Raw genomic sequence first — 8015 nt, forward strand, 5'->3', positions numbered from 1 at the left:
AGAGTTGAGTGACTTATCCTCAACCGAGAGAAAAGCTGGGTGCAGTTGATAGCACTCTTGAGTCAGAAGGTCATGGGTTCAAGCCCCACTCCAGGACTTAAGCACATGATCTAAGGTGACATTTCAGTGAAAAGGAGGGAAGGAATCCTGGAGTCCTGGGCCATCATTCCACCCTCAACCAACACCACTAAAAACAGATTAACTGGTCGTTCATTTTATATCACCAGAATGATACCAAGAGTTGAATTATGAGGACAGGTTGCATAAACTTGGCTTGTATTCTCTTGAGTATAGGAGATAGAGAGGTGATCTGATCAAGGTGTTTAAAATGTAAAGGGATTTGATAGGGTAGATATAGATAAACTATTTCCTCTGGTAGGGCAATCAAGAATGAGGGGACATAATCTTAAAATTAGAACTAGACCATTTAGGAGGGAAATCAGGAAGCATTTTTTCACACAAAGGGTGGTGGAAATTTGGAATTCTCACCCCCAAAAGGCTGTGGATGCTGGGGGTCAATTGGAGCTTTCAAGACTGAGATTGATTGATAGATTTTTGGGTATCGAGGGATCGGGAGCAAAGGCAGGTAAATGGAGTTGAGGAACAGATCAGCCAGGATCTAATTGAATGGCCTACTCCTGTTGCTATTTGCTGTCGTGGGATCTTGTTGTGCACAAATAGGCTGCTGCGTTTGTCTTCATAACAGTGACTGTACTTCAGAGTAATTCAGTGAGGCACTTTGGGGATGGTTCTAAGCGATATGATAAGGTGCTGTGTAGATGCAAGCATTTTCTTTGATATTTATGTACTGTTCAGCAGAATGGAATATTGTGAGCCCTCATGATGAGAATATGAGACAGCAATCATATCCATATTCTTAGAGCCAGGAAGTGATGGGACATAAAGAATCTTTTGTGTACTTGAATGCACCAGCCTGCTTATCTTCACATAGAACAATAAGCTTCTGTTTTTCGGATGAGATGTTAAACCGAGGCCCCGTCCGCCCTCTCAGGTGGACGTAAAGGATCCCACGGCACAATTTTGAAGAAGAGCAGGGGGGTATCCCTCAAGCAATACCTAAAACAGATAGTCTGATCATTTATCTCATTGCTATTTGTGGGACCTTGTTGTGCGCAAATTGGCTGCGGTGTTTCCAACTTACAACAGTGGCTGCATTTCAAAAAGTACTTAATTGGCTGTAAAGCGGCCCTTAGGGGCTCCGTATAAAGTTTAAATCCCATTAATTTGCAGATATCTCAACTTGCTGATACTAACAGATCGTGCTGTCCTGAGTTATCCATCAATGAGGCAACCGGATCAGGAACCAGCCCTTTCCAAACCTCGAGGCCCAAACACAACAAACCAGTGAGTGAAAAATAAAATCACTGATAGGACTGAGATGGCCACCCTCGCCAAAAGTGGGCACGGCCGAATTTCTAGGCCTAGGTTTGCCGATGGAAACTGCCCTGTCTAGCCGTGAACATGAGACAAAAGTGTTGAGGAAAAGCCCGAACTGTAACACCCACACCTGCTCGCAGTTCAGGCTTAAGATTTTACTGAATGGAGGAACCTCCCGACCACAATATCTTCCCCGAGCTGCCTGTCTCCAATGTGCCGCAAATGTAAATCTGCTCTTAATTATCTCCACGCATAGCCTGAGCACTGAGTGTCTTGCAGGCAGTTTATGTAACGGAACTTCTGATGAATGTTTAATGCTCTTAGTTTTCTCAGTTTTGTACTTTGATTGCTTTGAGCACTCTGAGCCAAACACAGAGGACTCGTAGCTGGAGGGGGGAGTGGTGAGATATGGGGGTTAATTTCACGGTCACAGAAAACCACAGTAAATCTCGAAGGTTGTGAGCGAGGCTTTTGATGCACGATATGTGGTACAACCCGTTAACTTTCTCCATCGGGCCCTGTATCTGGGCTGACGGATGGATAGGTGCATTTCATATCACAGCTAAAGAATATGATGGAATATTCAAATAATGCAAAACATCCCAGGCCTGTGCTGTTCCTGATCTGGGTCGTAGGAAGTGTGTATCTCCTCTCTCTCTCTCCTCTTTATCCATCTATCTCTCTTTCTCTCTCTCTCTCTCTAGTAAATATATGTATATTGAGCAGACTTGAAAATTCTTGTGCGACACTTAAAAGAAATAGAGAAAGACAGTCATTTTCTTCTGGTTTCTTCTGACCTTGTGGAAGAGCCGTGTATTTACAGGTATCCGCCATCCTACCGAGGAACAGAAAGTACTCTTTGAATAACCTCAGGATCTGCATTGGAGTAATGAGCCTCTAATTGACTTCAGGATGTGTCTGTGTAGCAGTTAGATCTTGTGGCCTTAAAGGGGTCACACAAGTTACACTCAGCTCTACATTAGTAGCAGAATATAATAAATTATACCGCACATGGTACAATGTTCCTGTCCTTGTCAAACAGATATCCGATCGTGAGCAATGCCACAGAAGATCTGTATTTTATGAAGATTCATTGCCTATTGTGAATGATAACCGATTCTACCCTTCTGTCCTGAAGGGAACAGCTTGTCCTAGCGTATAATTCCAAAGGTGAAGGAGTAGGGGGCACTTAGGCAAGGCATGGACATTGAGCATCGGTGGGTTTTTACAAATGGGGCCAAGCCCAGTTCTGACCTCATCTGCCTCGCACACACACACACATTTCCAGCACAGGGTCATTGGGATCTCTTACATCAGATAGGGTGTCCGGTTAATGCTCACCTGAAAGACAACACCTCCAACAATACAACACTGAGGTGTCAGCCTTGCCAATTTACTCAAATCAATGGTGGGCCCTGAATCCACAACCTTCTGACTCATAGGGGAGAAAACTACCAATTGAGCCAAGCTGGTACCTCTTGGCATCGGGTCCCAGCATAGTGATCAGGAACAGTCAATTTGGATTTTATTCTTCTTGCCGATCCAGCCCTACAACCCTTCGAGATCTCTGCGCTCATCCAATTCTGGCCTCTTGCGCATCCCCGATTTTAATCATTCCACCATTGGCGGCTGTGCCTTCAGCTGCCTAGGCCCTAAGCTCTGGAATTCCCTCCCTAAACCTTTCCACCTGTCTACCTCTCTTTCATTCTTTTTAGGATGCTCCTTAAGATCTACCTCTATGACAAAGTTTTTGGTCACCTGTCCTAATATCTCCTTATGTGGCTCGGTGTCAAATTTTGTTTGATTACGCTCCTGTGAAGCACCTTGGGGGCGTTTTACTATGTTAAAGGCGCTATATAAATGCAAATTTTTGTTGTGGTTGCCATCCTTACTGAAATCAGTTAACCCGGCTCAGATCAAAAACTGGATGTGGGATTTTCTGGTCTGAATGGCTCAGTGGCAGTTAACACAAGTACATTACCCCACCGAGCTATAGAAGAGTTCTCATCCGAGAATTGAATATCACGATTCAATCCCATGGTTAGATGGTTTTGTGCTATACATTTTGCTACGGTGCTTTGTCTAACCTTCTGAACTGCTTCGATTTGGCTCTTGAAGTACGTAAGTTGGTGGCACTCTTTCTCTCAGTCAGAAGGTGGTGGGTTTGAAGCCCACAACAAAGTCTTGAGGACATAGTCTAGGCTGACACTCCAGTGCAGTAGTTAGGGAGTGCTACATTGTTAGAGGTGCTGTCCTTTGGATGAGGTTTAAACTGAGGCCTTATCTGCTCATTCTGATGGTTCAGTTGGACACTGAAGATCCCATGGCACCATTCAAAAACAAGCAGTGAGTTCTCCCAGTGTCCTGGGCCAACAATCCTCCCTCAACCAACACCACCAATAAACAGATTGACTAGTCATTAATCTAATTGCTGTTCATGGCATCTCACTGTGTACAAAGTGACTGCCATGTGGGCCTACCTAAAAATCATAGTACTCCAAAACTAGGTGACTATATGAAGTCCTTTGAGGTGTTTCAATGATGTGAACTTGCATCAAATCCCATTCACCCATTACCCTGTGCTCGCTGAACAACATTAGCGCCCAGTCCAGCAACGCCTCGAATTTAAAACTCGCATCCCTGTATTCAAATCCTTCCACATTCTCCCCCTTCCCTATCTCTGTAACTTCCTCCAGCCCTGCAACCCTCCGAGATCTTTGTGCTCCTCCGATTCCAGCCTCTTGTGCATCCCCCACTCCCTTTGCCTCTCCATTGGTGGCCGTGCCTTCAACCACCTAAGCCCTAAGCTCTGGAATTCCCTCCCTAATCTGCTCCGCCTCTCTCTCCCCCTTTAAGATGGTCCTTTAAACCATATCTTTGAACAAGCGTTAGGTCACCTGTCCTAATATCTCTTTATGTGGCAACGGTGTCAAATTTTATTTGATAATCGCTCCTGTGAAGCGCCTTGGGATGTTTTACTACGTTAAAGGCACTGTATAAATACAAGTTGTTCTTGTTATAAAGGGCAAATTAAACAAAAATCCTCCTTTCCTGTTAATGAAAGTCCCTAATGGTGAGAATCTCTTCTTAAGGTTTGGTATTACCGTGTGAATCCATTGACACGGTAGACTGCTGGTGTAGCACATTTCTTGATTGCGCCACATTGGAGCCATAATTACAAACCCGTCTCCTAGCAACCGTTTCAGGTTGTTCTGTGGTTTCCTTTGTTCTGGGTTTATTTGATTCGATTTTCTTTGCCATCCGCAGATCAGTTCCATTAGTAGTGACCATCACGCAGCACGATTAATTCAACGCACTGTGGTTAGGGCCATTAATGGAGGATATAGAATAATGTTTCTCCATGAATAATTGGGCCCTGGAGAGTCAATATGCTACATTTAGTAGTGGGATTATTTAGAAACGCAATAGAGATACAACAGGGGTGATTTAATAAACAAAGCTCCTATATATTTATTATAACGTGTCAAAGATTTGAGCAGTTCCATGGCCTCCTCACTACGAGACAAAGTGCTTCCTTTTAGTGCTGTGGAGACTTTGTAGGTTAGAAACTGTAAATTGAAGCAAAGTGTAGCTTGATTAAAGGCCTGTTTAATATTTCAAAGATAAAAATGAGCTTCATTTATCTTGCCTGAGGTGCAGGGTGATGAGGTTGCCCATGGATCTTGAGTTGGAGAATGGCTGGGGGCTGTCCGTTTCTGCCTGCTAATCGGCCATGGCCTAATTAGCACATTGTGATCCATTTCTTGCTCAATCCGGGGTTTTAATGAAACCTAAAGCAAGCTCCACAGACAGAGTCACACAGAAAGTGAATGTGATGATGCCCGAGGAGAAGAAAGAAGCTCCCAAGAGGGCCGTCAAGAAAGCCTTGAATAAAGCGCCAGCAAAGGGAGGCAAAAGAAGTGGAGAATGTCAAGGAAGGAGAGTTACTCCATCTACATCTACAAAGTGATGAAGAAGTTCACTCCCGACACTGGCATCGCCTCCAAGGTGAACGATATTTCCAAGCGTATCGTGGGTGAGGCTTCTCACCTGGGCCGTTACAACAAGCGCCACACCATCAGCTCCCGGGAGATCCAGACCCTTGTGCGCCTGCCGCTGCCCCGGGGAGCTGGCCAAGCACGTGCTGTGTCGGAAGGGACAAAGGCAGTGACCAAGTACACCAGCTCCAAGTAAAACTCCACAATGTACTGAAAAAGCAATGATGGCAGAAGGCTTCACTGCGATCTCCCCCTTTCCCATTGTTAAACAGTCCATTGACACTCACCATAAAGACTATCATAAGGGGTGGCTGCTTGTGTGAGTGAGATATTCCTGAAGGGATGTTGGAACCATACCCCAACGTGAGTTTTCCACATTCGCGGGGTTTAGTTTAAACTATACTATAATAAGAACAACTTATATTTATATCGTACCTTTATCCCAAGATGCTTTACAGGAGCGATTATCAAACAAAATTTGACAGCAAGCTACATAAGGAGATATTAGGACAGGTGACCAAAGACTTGGTTAAAGAGGTAGGTTTTAAGGAGCGTCTTAAAAGGAGGAGAGAGGTAGAGAGGCAAAGAGGCTGCCAACAGTGGAGCGATTAAAATCGGGGATGTGCAAGAGACCAGGATTGAAGGAGCCCAGAGATCTCGCAGGGTTGAAGGGCTAGAGGAGGCTACAAAAATAGGGAGGGGCACGGCCATGCAGGAATTTGAACACAAGGATGAGAATTTTAAAATCGAGGCGTTGCCGAACCAGGAGCCAATGTAGTCAGCGAGCACAGGGATGATGGGTGAACAGGACTTGGTGCGAGTTAGGATACGGACAGCAGAGTTTTGGATGAGCTCAAGCTTATGGAGGGTGGAAGATGGGAGCAAAATAATTGATAAATCGCAAGCACAGTAGTTGCAGCCAAATCTATTCAACCAAATATAATTCAATGAAAGCTAATAAATCTCAATACAATTGAAGTAAACAGAACACACGCCAATCACTCAGAGAATGATGGATAACAGCCCTGCACTTCCACTGACTCTGAAGAGCTGTTGATTACAGGCAGGTGTCTTGAAGTAGTGTGTGTTGCTCTTTGTTTTCATCCCATTATCTTCTTGCCAATTTCCTCTTCTCCTCTCCAAAGAAGCATGGCTCTTGTTAGATCAGAGTTCCATTGGTGCTTCCTAAACTTTGACCAAGCAGCCATTCTTCATGTGTGAGCTTGGACAATGAACTGATTTCATCCAACATTCACACACGTCCACTTTCCAGAATAATTCAACGATCAGGAGCACGCATCATATGTCTCACTTTTTCTTCTCCCTGAAGCAAGTTGAAAGACCTATCAAGATCGGCTCATTCTGCATAGACCAGGGCTCAAACCTGGGACCTCCTGGTCTGTATAACTCAGCACTACAATGGGCTGTGCGTCCACCCATTAGGCCCATCAAGAAGCTGCTCCACTTCACCCATTTCCTAAGAATCACTTAGCGGTTCATGCAAGCCTGCTCTCGGGCCGCCAGAGCTGCCTGGCCAACCGCCAGAAGGCGCTGTAGTCGGAGAGCAGCTTGCAGTGACTGTCTCTCTGATGTGACCCTGCAGTTGGGGTAACGCTGGGAACCCATTCGATGGCTATCCTTGCAGTGCTGAGAACGGAGACCCATGCGGAGGAATTGCAGGCCCGAACCCATTCCATGACACAGCGCAGTGCAATGCCAGCAAGTCTTCCTCAAGATATATCATAGTAGGTACAGCACAGAAGGAGGCCATTCGGCCCATCGTGCCTTGCTGGCTCTTTGAAAGAGCTATTCAATTAGTCCCACTCTCCTGTCCTTTCCCCATTGCCCTGCAATTTTATTTTCCTTCAAGTATTTATCCAATTCCCTTTTGAAAGTTACTATTGAATCTGCTTCCCCGCCTTCTCAGGCAGTGCGTTCCAGATCATAACAACTCGCTGCGTCACCTCAAATCCACATTAGGGTTGACCCTGAAAACTTTGAGATATAAGATAAACCTAAAGTCACATTGACACGAAAACACACATTGGCATTTGTGTTGAGATACACAAAAATCCCTCCCCCACCCCCCCCTCCCCCCACACCTAAATTTTCTCTCTTCTTTGTCCAAAAGTGGTAGCTCACCCCCGGGGTAATGTTCTAACAGTGCCATTTGCGCATTGGTACCTCAGTCAAGTGGCCATTTTTTGTGTGCCAGCCCAGATGGAGCGCGTTTGTAAGCTATTCTAATATGGAAGCCATCGCAGGAAAGCCTGGTGCTGTGCCTCACCCTACATCTATACTCATGTATTCTCCGGCAGGAGTCACCGGATCGGCTGCCCCATTATATAAAACGGCACAATTTTAATTCCCATTGATTTCAATCGTGCAATTTCTAAGACTGGCAGCCGATAGGCAATGCCAGTTTTATGCCCGGTTGACAAGTTGAAAACTGACCCCCCTATTCTCTCACCTTGGCATCTTGTTGGTGTATGCACTGTTTTTTCATGTCTTCTCACATTAGTACAAGAAGTGGTCAAATCACTTACCATGTAACTGGATCACTATCTGATTACAGCGCAAATCTGTGCACCAATTCATCAACAGCCCAGAAGGAGCACC

General features: G+C 45.2%; 1 pseudogene; it reads left to right on the forward strand.

Moving 5' to 3' along the window:
* Nucleotides 1–5236: 5236 nt before the first annotated feature.
* Nucleotides 5237–5592, forward strand: LOC137305353 (histone H2B-like; annotated as a pseudogene).
* The last annotated feature ends 2423 nt before the right edge of the window (nucleotides 5593–8015 follow it).

This window comes from Heptranchias perlo, chromosome 40 (genome assembly GCF_035084215.1).
Source record: "Heptranchias perlo isolate sHepPer1 chromosome 40, sHepPer1.hap1, whole genome shotgun sequence".
Classification (NCBI taxonomy): Eukaryota; Metazoa; Chordata; class Chondrichthyes; order Hexanchiformes; family Hexanchidae; genus Heptranchias; species Heptranchias perlo.